General features: G+C 51.3%; 2 protein-coding genes across 20 annotated transcripts in view; both read right to left on the bottom strand.

Annotated features, from left to right (window-relative positions):
* Nucleotides 1-1,399, bottom strand: part of PAFAH2 (platelet activating factor acetylhydrolase 2) — a 43,960-nt gene extending 42,561 nt beyond the window's left edge. Inside the window, exon 1 of one of the 2 annotated variants that reach the window (XR_015722704.1) lies at nucleotides 1,261-1,399. The gene's annotated coding sequence lies outside the window, so the exon portion shown is untranslated. The remainder of the gene's footprint in view (nucleotides 1-1,260) is intronic. The other variant, XM_045782065.2, reaches the window with a different exon arrangement.
* Nucleotides 1,400-2,476: 1,077 nt separating this feature from the next.
* Nucleotides 2,477-19,430, bottom strand: part of SLC30A2 (solute carrier family 30 member 2) — a 40,595-nt gene continuing 23,641 nt past the window's right edge. For 3 of the 18 annotated variants that reach the window (XR_015722829.1, XR_015722830.1, XR_006776974.2), the window contains 2 exons: nucleotides 18,495-18,588; nucleotides 2,477-15,947 (listed from right to left, as the gene is read on the bottom strand). The gene's annotated coding sequence lies outside the window, so the exon portion shown is untranslated. Of the gene's footprint in view, nucleotides 15,948-18,494; nucleotides 18,589-18,920; nucleotides 19,163-19,430 lie in introns of all 18 variants that reach the window. The other 15 variants (XR_015722839.1, XR_015722832.1, XR_015722835.1 and 12 more) reach the window with 15 other exon arrangements.

Below are 19,430 nucleotides of genomic sequence, written 5' to 3'. Positions count from 1 at the left end.
CTGCTATGAGCCTGCTTCTTCCTCTCCCACTCCCCCTGCTTGTGTTCCCTCTCTCGCTGGCTGTCTCTATCTCTGTCGAATAAATAAATAAAATCTTTAAAACAAAACAAAATGTTAAAAATTAATTAACAGTGCTATTTCATCACACCAGGCCAAGGGGCCAAGGTCTCTTCCATTTTTTTCTGTATTAAACCCTTTGGCAAGACGAATTCTTTCCTTCCAGCCTTCTTGAGTCTGAAACACTCCAGCAAAAATCAGAGTGTACTAAAAAGGCCCACAAGAGCCCAGGAGATGGACAGTGCCTACAACGCAGCTGTCCATCTCCTGCTGGGGTCCTGTTTCCAATGAGGAGAAACCAACCACCCTTTTGCCAGCTGTGTGGACTTTTCATCACTGGCTATTTCAGGACAGAGTCCAAGAGAAGCACTTCTCTGGGGCTTCCTTTCGGACAAAGCTCTCTGGAGACTTAAAGCTCATTAGTCTGACCTCTGGTCTCTGGAGGAAGGGAGGAAATAGCCTACTTTTAGAGAATGGAGACACCAAGCACTCAAGAGACAGGCTTGAACAACAAGGGGACAGAGGTAGAAAAGGACCCAAAATAAGAGTGTTCCAGAGTATTAATAATTATAATAAAAAGAACCTCTCTCGCTTGAGGAAGCTTTACAGTTTAAAAACCCTTTCACACATATTATCTTATTGGCTCCACCAAAGAGCCTCACCCCAAGACCGACACCAATTGCCATCTCCATTTTGTAAATGAAGAGCTGGAGTCCCAGGGAGATTGCTTGATTTGCCCAAGGTCACACGGCGAGTGAGCTGCAGGGGTGGACTAGACCCCGGGTCGGCTGAGCCCAGGGCTCTTCCACGGAATGGGAAGAAGGAATGGCGACCCTTCCTCCACTAGCATGAAACAGCAGAAAGTGAGGGGAAGAGAGGAGCACACAGGAGGCGTGGAGCCTAAGGAAGCCCAGGATTCGCGGAGGTCACGTTGTGTGCTCCAGCTGGGGCTGAGGGGCTGAGTCCTACCACCACAGCTCAGGGTGGGATTCCGGGGGCGACGGGAGTGAAGGCGCGAGATGATCGTGAGAGCGTTAAGGGTGCGGGCAGATACTGGAGGGGTCTGAACAAGAAACAGAAAAGGATGAAGGATTAATGCGGAGTTACTGGGATTGAGACAAGCAGCCCCCAAACCGGGCTGGAAGATGAAAAAGTCGGCTGATACCTCAGTTCAGAACAAGAGCTTTCTCCACCCCAACTTACCCAGTCAGGTTGACCCCTCAGAAGTAACCCAGACGGTCAACTCCACGGAAACCAGAAACTACTCTGGAGCTCGTGGCCCTTTGGTAGGTGTAGTTTCCAGAACTCATCATTGACGCCTGAAAGCATTCCCCTCCTCTCTGTCTGGAACTACAACTCCCGAGGGTGCATCGCGCAAGATTGCGCATTGAGACCCTAAGACTACAATCCCCAGAGTTCCACGCGGGCCCTCATTGTTGGATGAAACCGCCCAAGGCCCAGGATGCGGCGCGATTCCTCCCCCTGGTGGTCTGAAGCGTCGCCGCCACCATTACAAGGCTCGAGCGGATCGTTACTGCTTATAGTCCCGGTTAGTAACCCTCCGCCTCACCATTCCTCAAATAATTCCCGGGCGTGCCTACAAATAGCCATGGCTTCGTTTTATTTTCAAGGAGGTGCGAGCCTTTTTTGATTTCCCACACTCTGCGCTCTGTGAGAGTATGAAACTGATCATTCAAATTAAGCGCCCATTTTCTACCAACCCATACCTGTTGACACTTTTTTGACCTGATTTTCCATTGTCCTTCAGACACCGACGAAAACGGAGGAATCTGAGTGCTCACTGGTCACCCTCCGCGCCCCCCCACCCCAACCCTCCCTCCATCGTCACTTTGCTGCCCCTATCCTGGTTCTTAGGGACACGGTGGTGAACAAAGTACTGTTCCTAGCCTCGGATGAAATCACAATCTAGCGGAGGATTCCGGCGAATGAAGATTTACAACACAGCGATACGTGCTCTAATAAGGGAAACAAAGGGGGTTGTGGGAACCCTGAAAGGAGGCACGTACGCAGGCTTCAGGGAAATGGGACCGTGTCAGCAAGGCTTCTTAGAGATATTAGAGGGATATTAAAATTGAGACTTGAGGGAATAGGACTTAGCCAGGTGTACAGGCATTGTGAAGAAGGTCTTATATTCAGGCTGGAGCACAGCAGAGTGAGGGATGGAATGGAGGGACACCTGAGGAGGTTGGTAGAGCCACATCCTCAAGAGTCTTGTAAACTTCTGTAAGAAATTTGGATCATTCAAGAGATTTAAAAACTTTCAACAGCTACTGAATGAGGTCCCAACTTCTTAACTTTGATGCAGGCTGTCGGGGTCTGAGGACCCAGGGGCGTCCTGCAGGACTAGCCAAGAGGGTCCTTGGCTTCATGCAGGATGGAAATCAAACTCGAGCCAGCAGGAGGTGAAAGTGGTTTATTGAGGATATAGAAACAGCAGATACAGACAGAGCTTCTGGGAGACTCAGAAAGGAAAGGAATGTGACTCTTGTCTTTGCTTGGGGTCTGGGGGATTTACTGACGATCATGGTCTGATGCACGTGTCCTCTCAGGCATCCAGGAACTGGTCAGAACAAGGACAAGGTCCAGATGTCCATCCTAAGCCACTCACTCCTTGGAGCCGGGGATCTTGGTGTTGAGATGTCTGGCACCAGTGGTCTGGAATATGGACATGATGGCTTTGCCCCGTAGTTCCTTAGATATTATCTATTGTGCTGGAAGACTCCAAAGATATCATTAACTCTTTGTCCCTTACAAGGAGGACATACATACAATAAGGCCTGTGTAGGGCGGGGGTGCAAGTCTAGCAAGAATAGAAGCCCAAAAAGGAGCAAAAGAAAAAAAACAAACATTTTTTCCCCTCATGGGGTCCCTTCGGTTTTCCTGCCTCAGCTTGGCATTGGAGGTCCTCCTCAACCTGGCCCCCCACTACTTCCCCAGAAGTGTTGCTCACTCTGTCAGGGCTCTCCTGTCTTCTGCTCTGCCTCCAGCTGCCTTCACCTCCTCGCCATTCTCGAGATGTATCAGGTTTTTGTTGTAACCTGCACCCCTTTACTCATGCATGCTCTTCGCTCCACTCGGTGCTGCCCTGCCTGGTGGCGTGTCTAATCCTGTTCTTCCTGTAAAAGCCAGTTAGGCCCTCTCCCCATGAAGCTTCCCTGATTCCTCCAGTCCCAAAGAACCTCTGCCCCTCTCAATGGCTGGGATATTTGTGTGCACCTCTCATGGGGGGGCTTACCTCACCCTGTCTTGTGCCATCTCCTAGGTGGGAGGTCTTAACGCTGCAAGAAATGGGGAGCTCTCTGAGGTCAGGTGCTGAGTCCTCCAGGGGGTCCCCACCCACCCCCATCTCACATACCCTCAAATCACAGGTGTCCAGAGTCCCTGCTTTGGGCTTCTTTAGGCTCACCCCTGCTCATGACACTGTCACCACCACCATCCTTCCAGGAGCCACGAGAAAGTCATCAGGAAGGAGTGAGGGCAGCACCGCACTGTGGTAATTAAGCCCCAGATTTAATTAAATCCGTGGTTAGTGGCAGAGGAGAATGCTCTCTCTGGCGTTAATTAATCGGTGCTCTGCGGCTGACCCAGAACACCCAGGACTAACCAGAGGCCCCAGTCATGAAAGGAACAACTGGGGTCATTCCTCTGTCTCCTACTCCCAGACCAGACGATGGTGGGGGTATTTGTTGGGCAACTGACTTTTCAGCTTCGCAGGGACAGGGACATCACAGCCTCCTTTACCTCCTTTGTCACTGTTAAGAAGATCTGTTTTGGGCCCAAATTTCTCTTGAAAAATAGAATGCTTGAGTTCAATTGCATGTCCTTCCAATCTAGTCTTTTTTGGGATAAACAACCCAAAGGCTAAGTTTTTAGCAAGCAGTTGCTTTTCCAGGCTTTCATCATAGATCCTGTCTTCCAACAGCCCAAGGTTCCCTTCCAGTTGGCTACCATCCCACTCCAGCCTTCTTGTTGCTAAGTTACTAAATCGGTATTTAAGTGACCGGTTTGGATCTCCTGTTCTCTCCACTACCCGCCAAAGTTGTTGGACAACACTTTTTAAAATCGAACCATAATATAGATATAATAAAGTGTGCAAAGTCCACTACTAGTAAGTGGACAGCTTAATCTTTTTTTAGAAACATTTGATGTAGGTTGGGGCACCTGGGTGGCGCAGTCAGCTGGGCGTCCGAGTCTTGGTTTTGGCTGAGGTTGTGATCTCAGGGTCATGAGATTGAGCCCCAAGTCGAGCTCTGCACTCAGCTCAGAGTCTGCTTGTCCCTCGCCCTCCCCCTCTGCCCCTTCGCCCCTCACTTGCACACAAGCACACTCTCTCTCTCAAATAAATAAATAGGGGCGCCTGGGGGTCTCAGTTGGTTGAGCATCCAACTCTTGGTTTCAGCTCAGGTCATGATCTCAGGCTCCTGGGATTGAGCCCCCCGGTGGAGTCGGGAATCCGTGCTCAGCAGGGAGTCTGTTTGAGAGTCTCTCTCTCCCTCTCCCTCTGCCCTTCCCTGCCCCCCCCACTCTCTCTCTCTAAAATAAATAAATCTTTTAAAAAATAAATGTGGAACATTTCCAATATTCTGAAAGTTTGCCTCATGTCCCTTCCCTGTTTATAACCACTCATTCCCCAGAGGGAGCCACTATTTTTCTGTCGTCTTCAACTAGTTTGGGGTGAGCAACACTTGGTAACTTTTGACAGTGATATTTTACGGTCAACGATCTATCACTGGATGACACCTGGGTTAATGCCACTGCAGTAAAAGACCACCGGAAACAGAGCTGTAATTGAATACTCGTTGCAGTGAGGTGAGGGAGAGCACACACAATCAGGAACTGTGGGCCATCTCAGAAAGAGGGTATCAGAAAAGACTTAGAAGTGGGACTTTTGTTAGATGATTTCAGGGAGGGTTGAAGGAAGCAGGGCTTTGCTCTGGATGGGATGCTATCCAGAAGTAGGGGTAATTCTATGACTGGAGATCTTAATTTTATCTAGAAGGAGGGAAGTTCACTAAGGTGAAAGTTGTCATTAGTAAGAATCAATAGTCTCTTTTATTAGCCAGGATAGGGGATGGTTGGTGTTTTTTGTGGCTTGGACAATGTTCAGTGTTCATTTTGTCTATGTTCAGAGGTGATTATGGAGTGGTCCTGTTTGCATCTTTTTTTTTAAGATTTTATTTATTTATTTGATAGAGCGTGTGCACGCACATGAGCACAAGCAGGGGGAGCAGCCGAAGGAGAGGAAGAAGCAGACTCCCCGCTGAGCAGGGAGCCTGATGTGGGGCTCGATCCCAGGACCCCGGATCATGAGCTGAAGGGAGCCACTTAACTGACTGAGCCACCCAGGCGCCCCGGTCCTGTGTGTATCTTGATCCATCACGGATGTAGTGGCCTCACTGCTGTGGATATTCTGTGAAATTGTTGTTTCTGTTCAGCTGAGGAACACCAAAGCTCAACTGTGAGTCCCAGGCCAGCTCGTGGAGTTCAGGGGCTGCTTTCTTCTTTCTTATATACCAACATATGTTAATGTCTGCTCTGCGCTGGGTGCTGGGCGTATAGAAATTACTTGCCTTTATGTCTTCAGGGACCTCATGGCTTGTAGGGAAAACGGACAAGAGAACACATAAATACCACTGGAAAGCACTATAGTTAAGGGTCTGAGCCTTGGAGATAGGCTAGGAACATTTTTTAAGATTTATTTATTCATTTGAGAGAGAGAGAGAGCAAGAGTGTGAGAGCAGAGAGAAGGGTCAGAGGCAGAATCCTCAAGCAAGCTCCCCACAGAGCGTGGAGCCTGATGCAGGGCTCGATCTCATGACCCTGAGATCATGACCTGAGCCAAAACCAAGGGTTGGGTGCTTAACCCACTGAGCCACCCAGGTGCCCTGGGTATGAACTTTAAATCCCAGCTCTGCCGCTGACTAAATGAGATCTTGGGCAGCTCCTCTTCTCTAGGCCTCAGTTTGCTCATCTGTAAACAAGGACAACAATAGCACTGACATTATAGAGTTGACACGAAGATCAAATGAGCTCACCCATGGATCACTGGTCACCTAAGTGGCTTGGATCTGATAGGGGGCAGAGGTGGGTTCAGGTTTTGTGAGGCTTGAAGCTTATACAATTTGGGGAGACCCCCTTTAAAAAAAAAAGAAAAATTTTCAATATCTTACTTTTTCAAACTTTGTAAACCGTGTGGCCATGTGAGCACATTGCTAGGTCCCCTCCCAGGGCCTCAGAAAGGACTCAAAAGCTTAACTTCATTAGCTTCTCTACAACTCTGACCCTGGGAAGAGGCAAATTATGCAGTAGCTTCATTCTTTCCAAATCACTTCCTGCAAACAAGCTCGCCCAAAATACCCTTGTCCTGGGGCGCCTGGGTGGCTCAGTCGTTAAGCGTTAAGAGTCTGCCTTCGTAAGGTGGTATCTCAATGTGGTTTTGATTAAAAAGTTAAAAATTGAACTACCCTATGATCCAGCAATTGCACTACTGGGTATTTAGCCGAAAGATACAGATGTAGTGAAGAGAAGGGCCATATGCACCCCAATGTTCATAGCAGCATTGTCCACAATAACTAAATCGTGGAAGGAGCCGAGATGCCTTTCAACAGATGACTGGATTAAGAAGATGTGGTCCATATATACAATGGAATATTATTCAGCCATCAAAAAGAATGATTTCTCAACATTTGCTGCAACATGGACGGGACTGGAGGAGATAATGCTAAGCGAAATAAGTCAAGCAGAGAAAGACAATTACCATATGGTTTCACTCATTGATGGAACATAAGAAGTAGGAAGATCGGTAGGAGAAGAAAGGGAAGAAGAAAGGGGGGGTAAACAGAAGGGGGAATGAACCATGAGAGACTATGGACTCTGGGAAACAAACTGAGGGCTTCAAAGGGGAGGGGGGTGGGGGATTGGGATAGGCTGGTGATGGGTATTAAGGAGGACACGTATTGCATGGTGCACTGGGTGTTATACGCAAGTAATGAATCATGGAACTTTACATCAAAAACTAGGGGTGTACTGTATGGTGACTAACATAATATAATAAAAAAATATTATTATAAAAAAAAAGAGTCTGCCTTCGGCTCAGGGCGTGATCCCGGGGTCCTGGGATGGAGCCCTGCATTGGGCTCCCTACTGGGAGCCTGCTTCTTCCTCTCCCACTCCCCCTGCTTGTGTTCCCCCTCTCGCTGGCTGTCTCTCTCTGTCAAATAAATAAATACAATCTTAAAAAAAACAAAAACAAAAACAAAAAAACCCCACCCTTGTCCTGGCTGAAATCTGCTCAAGTACTCTTAGTTCTTTCTTGTCTTATAGCCTGGCAGTTAGTGGGCTAGTGTCTGAGGACTTGAAGGGTCCTGCTCTGAATATAGCTACACTTACTCTTTTCAGCATTGGGCCCCAGCTGGAGTCCAGATGAATCCAGCTGGGTCTAACGTCCTGTTAACAGATAGAGGATGTGCTTAATAAAGGTCAAGAATAGTAACTGCCTTCTCTCTTATTGTTTTTTTTTTTAAGATTTTATTTATTCATTTGACAGAGACAGAGACAGCCATCGAGAGAGGGAACACAAGCAGGGGGGTAGGAGAGGAAGAAGCAGGCTCCCAGCGGGGGATCCCAATGTGGGGCTCGATCCCAGGACTCTAGGATCACACCCTGAGCCGAAGACAGATGTTTAACGACTGAGCCACCCAGGCGCCCCTCTATTATTGTTAATATAATGATTCTTCCATTCAAAAAAATATTGAGCCCCTAGTATGTCCCAGGTGGTGTGCTCAGCACTGGAGATCAAGTGGTGAATCGAGAAATTAATTTCCTACTCACATGGTGCTTTCATTCTAGTGGAGAAAGACAGATGATGAACACACATAGAACCAAGATAATTACATGCTATGTCAAGTGCTCTACAAGAAACAGACAGGATGCTTTGATGGAGAATAATGGTCTGGGAAGGATTCTATGAAGAGCTGGCATTTGTGGGGAGCCCAACCATACCTACCATTTCTCGACTGTCTACTCTGTGTCAGACAAGTCGTTAGGACTTTCAAATAGTTCACGTCATTTAATCCCCCTGGGAAGTATGTCATAGTCTTTCTGCTTTTCAGACAAAAAACCAAAAAACAAAAAACAGAGGCTCAAAAAAGGTAATAGGAGTGTGGATACCTGCCTCTTTTCCCCTCATCCCTTCTCTGAGGTCCCGTGCCAGTGTGGTACTTTCCAGCATGCTGAGGGCCCATCCACTCAAGCTCTTCCTTCTGCCTGCTTCCTTGCCCCAAGGGCTCTCTTGGGCATCTATGAACCAGGAAGGGCCAGAGGGTGCCACATCTGGCACCCTAAGGGCAACCCTCACCCATCCTGAGCCAAGATGATTTTGAGGTGCATTTCACACTGTCTCTCAGAGAGTCCCCAGGGGACTGAACCCAGTGGCTCCCATGAATGTGCCCCACCTGTATTAGCTCCTCTCCCCAACTCACCTTCTCCATGCCTTTACTTCTGCTTCTTGAAATCACTTCCCCTAGACTATAAGCACCTAAGTCCCGGGGGCTGCTTTTGAGGGGACTCAAGCTAAGACAGAGCCTAAGTGATTCACCCAAGGCCACCCAACCAAGTGGCAGAACTGGAATTTGAATCCACATTCGCATGTGTCACATTCCACAATCTTAAACACTATACCAGGGGACAATGAGCCTGAAGATGGAGCCCAAGCCCCTTTAGCCCCACCCCACGCCTTTCCCATCCTGACCTTCCCTGCTCCTGTCCAGTCTCCTCATTGTCAGCCACCTCTTGCTCCGGGCACAGCAGACTGCTCGGGGACATCACATTCTCCAGTCCGGCCATGCCCTGTCACCCTCCATGACTTTGCAAGTGCTGTGTCCTCTGCCCCAGCTACCCATTGTGGTCCATCTAATGTTACCTTCACCCATTCCTGTGCCTCTCACCTGATGAATTCCAGTTGCAAGCGTCCAGCACTGACAAGAATCACATTTGTTCCAAGTACTTGGCATATTCGATCTCATTCCATCGACACGAGAATTCTGAGAGGTCAGTAGTGTCATTCTCAGTTTGCAGGTCAGGAAACAGGGTTCACAGAGGCCGGGTGATTTACCCAAGGTCTTACAGTTAATGACGGGCAAAGCCAGGACCAAAACCCAGATCTAGCTGTTCTGCTACTACACCTGGTACCTGGCTGAAGAGAAGGGGCAGGCACTGGGGTCTCTGAGGTTGTTCCGACATTTCCCCTCTGTCAGACCTAACTCTACAGCTAAGGGGACAAACTCCCAAGGCAGTCCCTAGAGCGCTGGCTGAGAGGTGCAGGGACTATGGAACTCAGAGGAAGGAGGCCAGGCTGAGGGGGTTTCCTGCAAAGGAAGGGTCTGGGCATCTTGCCCACCCCCACCTGGGGAGGGGGAGACCTGGTGAAGGCATTACCCTTTCAATTTCCTGGCTCCTTCTATGCTTTCAGGAGTTTACTTGGCCTTGGCAATGGCCTGCTTCCCAGAATCTCTCATCAAAAATGGTCCTTGGAGACTAGGCCAGTTCAGGGATGCCCAGAGGCCAAGAAGGTCCTGAATCCCCACTCTCAATCTTTTCTTCCTGGCCCCCAGCCTTGTTATCATCAAGCCCATCAAATGTCTGGTAAAGGCTGGCCAGCCTGCAGAACATGAGCTGGCCTGGTGGGTACCAAGTTCTTGGCAGGTTTGGGAAAATGGAAGTGCATACGGGTGGAACCCTTACTCACATGACTAATGCCACGTCAGTCCCTGCTCAAAATTCTTCTAGGACTGCTTTCAGCCTCCATGACTAAGCCCAGCATCCTCAGCAGAAAGCCCAAAAGCCCTTCAAGATCTGAGTCAACTTCCTTCAGGCAGTCAGATTCATGCTTCCTTCTGCAAAGGGACTGCCTGGTCCCTACACACGCGTGTGCTCCGTGTGATTTATGCTGTTTCTATTTGTGCCCGCTGCGCCATTCCCGTCTGCTTCCTGTCCAGTCTTCAAAAACCCAGCAGAGATGGCACTTCCTCTGGGGGATCCTGGTTGAATCCCCCTGTGCTCTTCGGTGCTTCCCGAACACACATCAACATCCCTGTGACAGGTCGGCCTCCCCACACAGCCATGGGCTCCTTGAGGACAAGGATGTCATCTTACTCCTCTCTGTGGGCCTAGCACGGTGCCTGGCACAGTGGGTGTTGGTTAAGAGGATGAGTGAATGAGTAAGAGACACCCAGAGCAGGGGGTTGGAAACATGAATGACTTCGGGGTCCAAGCAAGTCAAGTGAGTTGGTGTAAGATGCTGGGGAGGGGGAGCATGGTGGCAAACTAGACAGAGTGATTTGCCTGAAGGAATTTGAATTCCATGAAAGAAAATAGGAGAGGGACGCCTGGGTGGCTCAGTCGGTTGAGCATCCGACTCTTGATTTCAGCTCAGGTCATGATCTCAGTGTTGTGAGATGGAGCCCCAGGTTGGGCTCCGTGCTCAGTGGGGAGTCGGCTTCTCTCTCTTTCTCTCCCTCTGCCTCTTCCGCCACTCAGACGCTCACATTTGCTGTCTCTCTCATAAATGAATAAATCTTAAAAAAGAAAGAAAGAAAGAAAGAAAGAAAGAAAGAAAGAAAGAAAGAAAGAAAGAAAGAAAATTGGAGAGTGTAATTCAGCCTCTGTTAACAATGTCGACAACAATAATGGGTAATTACAAACTGAGTCTGCACCAGGAAATAAGGTGCAGTGGTTCAGGGTGTGGACTCTGGAAATGGGCTGCCAGGTTCGAGTCCCAGCCCTCCTGCCTGTTAGCTGTGAGACTTGGGTCCAGTCCCTTAACCTCTCTGAGCCTGTTACCGCACTTGCAAAATGGAAAAATAATAATAACACCTACCTTAGAGGCTTGTCATGAGGATTCAAAGAGCGAGTACATGGGAAGTGTGTGAAAGGGTGCCTGGTGCAAGGACAACCCCCAAGAAGTGGTACCATTATGATCCCGTGATGGCAAGGGTTCAGGGAAGGCCTCTCCATGAAGGCGACGTATACACAGAGCCCTGGATGGGGAAACCTGTGCAGAACCCTGGGAAAAGAATGTTCGAGGCAGAGAGAAGAGCTAAGGAAAGGTCCCAAGGTGGGAAATGGCTTTGCTGGGTCTGAGGAGTAGCAAGCAGGCAGCGGGCTGAGGCGCAGTGAGTCCGAGTTAGAGGGGCCAGAGCCAAGGTGCTGGAGGGTCGGCAGGGGTGAGATCACACAGGGCCTTCTAGGCTATGGAAGGAAGCCTAAGCCTGGATTTTATTCTGTGTAATGCAAACCACTGGGGGAGCTGGTTTTAAAAAAGGTTTTATTATTGAGGTATAGCAAAGCCAACAGATCAGGAGACAACTACGATTGAAAAGACGGGTTTGTGATGCAGATCCCGAGAGGAGGGGGGCATGCCATGCTCCAGGGGGTCACATGGGAAAGCACCAGGTCCATCAGGGGGCAGAGGGAGCAAGGGGAAAGCCTGGGCAAGAGCCTTTATTGTGGTTTCTGTAGGAGGAAGGGACGAGGTAGGGGAAGGTGGCTTAGGCTTGGCTAATATGAATAATGTCCGCAGGCTCTGCGACAGAGGGACAGTCCCCTGTTGTCTAGCACCTGGTCCTGGGCTGAACAGGGCAGGGGGAGACTGGCCCTGAGTGTGACAGCCCTCCAGGAGGTGTTTGGGGGTATGGGCTCTGGGTCAGTTGGCTTACACGTGGGCAAGCTCAAGAGTGACTTCTTATCTCCAGGAATGGGCGAGCCTTGGGAGAGGCAGTCCCTCCGGGGTCAGCAAGCCCTTGGCCCATGTCAAAGCATCAAAATACAGAAAATAAAAGATGTGGTTAATACAGAGTTACAGCCAAGGAGGGATGGGGTTGACACTTTAACAAGATCCTCTGGCTGCCGTGAGGAAATAGTATTTTAGTGAGATGAGAGGGAATCAGAGGCGGAGGCCAACGCAGCGGTCCAGACACAAAGTGATGGTGGCCTGGACTAGGGTGGGGGCAGGCGAGTGGGAGCTAGGCTAGCGTCAGGGTTTGTTTGGAGGTGGGGCCAACAGGACCTGAGGGACATGATGAGGATGCTGTTGGGATTGCAAGAGGCGCCTTGCCAGGGGCCATCCTGTCCTTATTTCTGGGATTCACGCCTGTGTTTCCTCCCCAGTCATGGACTGTTCCGTCTCACAACTCTGACGTTAATGTGTAGGAAAGAGTTTCCAGAAAATGATACTTCCAGGTTAGAGATTGAAATAAAGTGTTCGGGGTGCCTGGGTGGTTCAGTCAGTTAAGAGTCTGCCTTCCACTCGGGTCATGATCCCAGAGTCCTGGGATCGAGTCCCACATCGGGCTCCCTGCTCAGCAAGGAGACTGCTTCTCCCTCTGCCTGCTGCTCCCCCTGCTTGTGCTCTCTCTCTCTCTGACAAATAAATAAATAAAATCTTTAAAAAAGAAAGAAAACGTCCAACACAGTGCCTGGCACATAGTAGGTACTCCGCCAACAGACAGTTTTTTCTTCCATAAGGGAAAGTATGAAGTCCCGCAGGTCTGATGTCGAGGAGATCATGGTTTGGTCCTGGCTCTACTATGCACTAGCTGGGTGACCCTAGACAAGTGATTTCATCTCTCTGCATCTCCCTTCCCTAATCTGGAAGCATAGATCTGGAAGCTCTCTGGTGGTGGCTGGGATTAAATGAGGGGATGTCTGTAAGGGGCCCAGCCCTTGCATGGGCTCCCATCAATTACAGCTGTAATTATCATGTCTTAAGGAATGTCAGTTGGAGTCAGGCTTTGGAGGTGGGGCCGAGACTCCCAGAGAAATGGGGCTGAGCCCCCTTCATCTCCTCCTCGAACCCCACCTCCGGGTTGATTCCTGCCCCTAGCTCCCACTGCTCTGCTGGGCATCTCCTCAAAGAGCCAACAGAAAGCTGTGTTTACTCTGCCAAGTGGCATCCCTAGGGAGGGAGGAGAGGAGAAATAAATCTTCCTGCCTTGGCTTTGAAAAGCAGGCTGTTAATTACCTGGGGTTCCAAGCAGCCCAACTGCTATGTAAACACTCGGCAAGCTGGCCTGTCGATTAACCCCTTGGCACCCAGCGCTGAGGTCGAGGAATCTGGGTAAGGGCTGATCTGGGAGGGTCCGAGGAACTTAAGGAGCCGGGGCACGGCTTTGGAGCCTTCGGAGAGGGACTAATTCAAGTGAAACATTGAGGAGGAGGGAACAGAATGACTGTAACTGAGTTTGAAATGTACTTTATTTGGGCTGTCCTGTCCTGCCGTCCTCCAGCCTCCACCCTGAGACCCCTGTCCCGGGAATACAGGCCCCAAAGGAGGGGCCAGGGCTGAAAGCTCAGCCTGCAGTTTCAGGCAGGGATGCTGTCCTGTTTGTGAGAGGCTGGCCCGGCGATGCCTACTCACCTCAACCCCTTCTGGCCTTCTCCAGCGAAGAGACACCCACCCGATAAAAAGCAGAGACCCACTTCCCAGGGGTGGGGGACCCAGGCCCTGGGCTTTGTCTAGGTGTGGCTGGTAAGAAGGCAGCCTCCGCTGACAATAATTACTCACATGTGCACGTGCCCGTCCAGTGGGCCAAGCCCCTTCCCATGCGTTCTCTCCGTCAACCAGCCCTACAATAAACCTCTGAAGCAGGAATTAGGCCCCTGCGATGCAGTGGTTCAAGTCTAGGCCCCAATACTCCCTGGCTGTGTAGCCCTGGGGCAATCACGTCACCTCTCGGAACCTCACTAACCTCACCTGTTCAATGGGGACAGCAGGTGCCCGAGCTGGCCATTTTACGGGGCAGCTTAATTGAAATCAGGGATCCAAAGAGCTCCATCGTGCCTGGCACTGGGGAGTAAATGTACCGGCCCCTCCCTTAAATTCCCTTGAATTCCTCTCTCGACTTTTACAGAAGAGGAAAATGAGGTTCTCTGAACTATCAAATTATAATCTTCCAAGTGTTTTTAAAAAATGATCATACCATTGGATAGCGAGCTCGTGTCAAAGCTGCATTTCACTCATTCGTAAGGAGACTGTAGGATGACAGAGCTGGTTCAGGGGACTCGTTGAGGATGGTCCGTGAAGCACAGAGAATGTTGGAATAAGATTGCGAGTCAGATTCCAACCTGGCAAATACCCTGCAGGGCATGACTTACAACCTTTGGGATGATCTCTACTGGTCAGAAGTCGTTTGTATTGCTTCTGTTTGATAAAAATCAGTTGTAGCTTACCTGTTTTCTACAACTTAGTGGTCTTTTTAAGACTTTATTTATTTATATAAAGAGAGAGAGAGCGCGCAAGCATGACAGGGGGAGGGGCAGAGAGAGGGGGGAGGCAGACTCCCTGCTGAGCAGGGAGCCCAATGCAAGGCTGGATCCCAGGACCCTGGGATCATGACCTGAGCTGAAGGCAGATGCTTAACCAACTGAGCAACCCAGGTGCCCCTACAACTTAGTATCTTAGTTCTCATACTTATAAAATGTCTGGGTCCCCAGTATGTAGGGGGTCACATGACCCTTGGGGGCTTCTTGGATGATGCCCCAGTAGAATGATGAAAGTTCACACAGTCTCCTCATTGCCTCACTTCCAAGTTTTGCACATTGTTCCTGACAAAGTCAAGTGTTCATAGGATGGGGAAGGGAAGGATTGGCCTTCCAAACTGTCAGAATTACTATTCAGTAAGAATTTCAGATCTTTTTGCTCTAAAAAGCTAGTCCTGCTATTGCGTTAGGCTGATGGAGAGAAATTGAAGGTCCAGGAAAAGGGTGTGACTTGTCCAAGGTCACACAGCTATACCTGGGGGAATGGCAGAGGCCAGAGCTGTGTTCCCTGACTTCCATCCCCAGGGCCCCTGGGCAGCTTCCCTGGACCTTCCCCAGGTCTGGGATCCAGGTGTGAGTTCTCTGCTATAGGTAGGAATCGCTCTGCATCCTGGTGGGGTATCAGGGGGAGACTCACTTTAGCGGGAGCTGGATTGAAATCATAGAGTCCTGTGGGGATTCACCACGGTTTGGGGTTATCAGTGCTCAGGCAAATAAGAGCTGAGACCCTAGAGCCTCCCATGGACTCCAGCCCCCCACACGTGTGACTTCCGCAGTGAGACACCCAGAAAGCTCAGAGCTGGAGGAAAAAGCAGCAGCAGACTAGAAGCAGCAGATGGGTTGCCATGGTGATCGCCTCCTGGAGCTCTAAGTGTCTTTCTTTCTGAGCAGAGATGGAGGTGCAGCAGGAAGAACACGGGCACAGGGGAGAAAGTCCAAGTCCTAACCCTGATCCACCCCATTTGGACAGCTTGGTACATGCTGACTCACCTCCCCTGGGGTCTGAGGAGGACAGAGGGTGCATTCGTTAGGTGCCGACCTTGTGCCAAGGATGGTGTGTTGAAGGCTGTCCATTCATTATCTCATTGAATTCTCTTCCCAGAAAGCCTTAGAAGAACGTGCTATTACCAGCATTTTATAGAGGGGGAAACAGCAGCACAGAGAGGTGAAGTAACTTGCCCAGGAACACACAGCTTGTTAAGAGCACCTGAACTAATGCTCCAGGCCCCTTTCTCTTAGAAGTCTAGATAGATTCCTTCTGGAAATTTCAGGCCCATCCCAGAGAAGGAAAGGCAGGAGGGAGGCAGAACCAGGGTGCAAAGAGGGAATACTTCAGATCACACACAGTGGTGTTAGCCCCCATTTTCTGCCTGGGCACTTGGCCACCATGATACCTGGCACCTCAGGCAGGGAGCACGCCCTTGTTCAGGCAGTGCCCCTGGCAGCGTGACACACCGTAGCCCCGAAGCAAACACTGCAGTGCTCCAGCTCCAGGAGGCCATCCAGAGCACCTCCTGGTCTCCAATCCGCTCAAGGTCTGCTTCAACCCTGCCCTGCGGGAAACAAGAGTGCTGCCTTGTCCCAGAAGCCTCCCCATGCTGAACCAGAGCCAAGGCCTTCTCCTTTTCCTCCTCCTCCTCCCTGCTGTCCTTTCCTTCCTGCCCTGTCTCACCCCCCTCTCCCCAAAGTGTGGGCTACTGGGCCATTGATCCCAACCCAGGCATAGCACGGAACTCCTGGTGGCTTCGATGAGCCCTGAAGAGCTCGACGGAGGCCCCAGAGCTTTTGGCAGAGCCCAGTGATGTATTTTTAGAACGAGCCCAGCTCAGTCCTGCCTGCCAGGATCCCTGCCTTCTCTTCCTCTATCCAAGCCGCAGGGCAACCATGTGAATCGTGGGCCACACAAGCCCAGGGCCCAGCCAGCCTGAGGGCCTCCCCCGCAGGTCTGAAGGTAGGAGCTGGCTTGTGTGTGTGCACATGGGCGGGAGCCAGCCAGGGTGCCCAGGGCTGGGGCAGCATGAGTCCCCTACCAAGCCCCTCACCAGCTGGCCTTGGCCTCCTAGCCCTCCCAGCTTTGTCCACCTGTCCGTTCATTCATTCATTCGACAAGTATTTGTTGGCCATTTATTACCCTTGTGCTGGGATGAGAAGGATGAATGAGAAAATTCCTAGCCTCAGAACTGGACCCCTGGCCTTCTCCCCCACATCGGCTCCCCACTCAGTCTTGGCGTGGTTCCCCCAGGCTGACAAGGCTCCCCGCTTCTGTGCTTCTGTCCCCGCCCCGTGGCAACTTCTTCCCTGGAGTCCGAGTAGCGCCTCAAAACCAAGTAAGATCGTGCCTCTCATGTCGCACGTCCACGTTCCCCGCCCCCCCAAACCTGTGCCCTGGCTTCTCTCCCCCCTGCTGGAGTGACCTGACCTTGCACACACACCCCGCACTCCCTCACCTCCAACGTCAGCTTCTCAGTGCCCCCCTCCCCACCCGTCCCATTTCCCATTTAACACAGCAGCTCCTCCCCTTCTCCATAGCCTTTCTTCCCAGAAGACACGGGATATTTTATTTATGTTTTGCTCGTTGCCCATCTCCCCTCCCTGGAACGTGAACTCCATGAGGGCAAGGTTTTGTCTGCTTTGTCCCCTGCCCTGAGAGCCCACAGTACGTGCTCATGAAGGAGAGCTGTGGAATGAGGGAATGAATGACTTGTGGGGGCGACAGAGTCATTAAAAAAAAGCTGTCCCTGCCTCCACTCCTGCCATTTCCTGTCTGCTCCCACCTAGGCAGCCACAGTGGTTTTTCTAAAGAACGTTCTGTGTCCTTCAAGTGTTAGGGCAGGTGTCACTGCCTCAGATGACGTCTCTGGCCCCCTGCGTTAAGCAGCCCCTCGGTGTACTCGGGTGACCCCTCCCCCCCTCCCTGTAAGTGCCTGGATCCTGGTGTTCCTCAGGGCCGGTGCCTTCTGCAAGAATGGGTGTACCTGTCTCACTCAGGAGACAGGATGGTGTGATGGCTGAAGGAATGGATTGCCTGGGTCCTAATCCTGGCTAACATGTGGGAATTTAGGCAACTTACTTAAGGTGTCTAGGCAGGCCTCTATTTTCCCATCTATAAGATGGGGATAATAACAGTACCGTCCTCAGAGTCCCCCTAGGAGAGGATTCAGTGAGCTAATACACTCGCACTTGGAGTTGCGTGTGGAACATAGTAAGTGTAATACGGATGTTGGCTGTTACTGTTCATGTGGTATCTCTAGGGCCTGGCGCAAAACCTGGCCCACATTTAGTACTTAATAAGTACTTGTTGAATGAATGAATGAACGAATGAATGAGTACGGGGATAGAAGGATGAAGAAGCGGCATGAGAACCTAGAGGAGGGCCCAGACCCAGCCCGAGGAGAGTCAGAGAGGCTTCCTGTAGGAGGAGAGACTTTCGCTGATTCCTGTCAGATGAGGTGGCGTTAGCTGAGCAAGGTGAATGGCGGGAGTAGCAAACAGCAAGTGTGAAGGCCTCTCTCCCCTCAGGAAAGCCTGATGCGTGCAGGGAAAGTCAGTCCATCACTCAGTGATGGACCCTGTAGGCAAAGAGGCCAGGTTTCCCCTGTGCTGGCCATTTTGAATGAACTGTGCTCTTCCCTCAGACCTGCTGCCCATGGATGGCAAAACATTCCCGTGGAGGGCAAAACATTCTCCCTGGTCAGATCAGTGGCCCTCTGAGATCAGGGGAAGGCAAGCAAGGAAAGGAGGTTGCCACTTGTTGAGGGACCCCATGGGATAGGCCTGGATTTAACCTGGCAACCACCTCACGGTGAAGATCTTTACTTCCCTCTAGAGATGAGGGGACAGAGGCGCCACATCATCCAGCTGTTAAGAGGTGGAGGCAGAGTTCCCTCTAGGTCGGCTGGTTCCATGTGACCTCCCTCATCAGACTGGGGCTCCTGGCAGCCAGGGTCTGTGTCTCCCTCTTCACCTCAGCGATGCTTCAGTGCGTGACATCACCCATTCCTGAGCCCCCTCTCAGAGCACAGACCAAGGAAGTGAGCAGGGGAACCCCTCAATGGCCGTGGACTAATGGATAGCCAAGTTCAACATCAGCCAGAACTTACCATAAGGACTGGAGGACGAGCATCGAGACCTTCCCTCCGGAGCTCCAGACGAGGGCAGACCTGGGCACCTGAGTGAGAGGTGCCAGGTGTGGGCCTGAAAAGGTTGCAGCTGGATGAGATGGGGGGGGGGGGGAGTGCTGAAGGAGGAGGGGCTGATCCTGGGAATAGTTGAGAGCATCTTACCCAATACCACCCACCCCATCCCGCCCCCACCTACCCCTCCCCTCACTTCACACCTCACTCTTCTCATCTGTGGACTTTCTCATCTGCTGACTGATAGACTCCCCACACTCGGACCCCCAGCTGGGGTGACCAGTGGGAAGCTCTAAGGAGGAGGGTCAGGAGTTCAGGGTTCAAGTCCTTGCCCCGCCACATCTTAGTCATCCTAGGAAGATACCAGCCCTCTCTGAGCTTCACTTCTCTCACCTGTGAAAAATGACAGGGCTAAACCTCTGTCTTGGAGGGTTGCTGTGTGAATTCTGAGGTTTGGGCTGTGATAACTCGAGGCATCTGTGAGGTGTGGGTCCTGCTGGGGAGGATTATCGCCCATCGAGGAAACTGGTTTGGAAGGGGTTAAGTGGAGACCCTGCCTCCCAGGCAGGAGCGAATCAGGGCTGCCAGGGGAGGAGCCAGGCTGGGAAAGAGATCCAGGCCGGCCAGACGCTGCCCTGAGAAGGAAGGGGAGAAGACGCCGGCAGGGCTGGGGGGACATGGGACAGGGGCTTGGGACAGGGTCCCCCGGCGTCTGCACCGTGATAGCTCCAAGTCAGAGGGTGCAGGACCAGCTGCTAGGGGTGGGGGAAGAGGGGCCGAGCTGCCTGAGCCCGGGTACAGCGGCAGGGTGGGAGAGGACTAGGACCCGGAGCTCTCCCAGTCCCCCCAGGCAGGGGGCTCCGGCTGCACCCAGGCCTTGACCTCAGCTGACCCTGATAGTCC

The sequence above is a fragment of the Ursus americanus genome, chromosome 33 (genome assembly GCF_024610735.1).
Source record: "Ursus americanus isolate L20-20 chromosome 33, mUrsAme1.1.p, whole genome shotgun sequence".
NCBI lineage: Eukaryota > Metazoa > Chordata > Mammalia > Carnivora > Ursidae > Ursus > Ursus americanus.
Note: the sequence above shows the minus strand (reverse complement) of the source record. Positions and strands in the feature narration are given on the sequence as shown.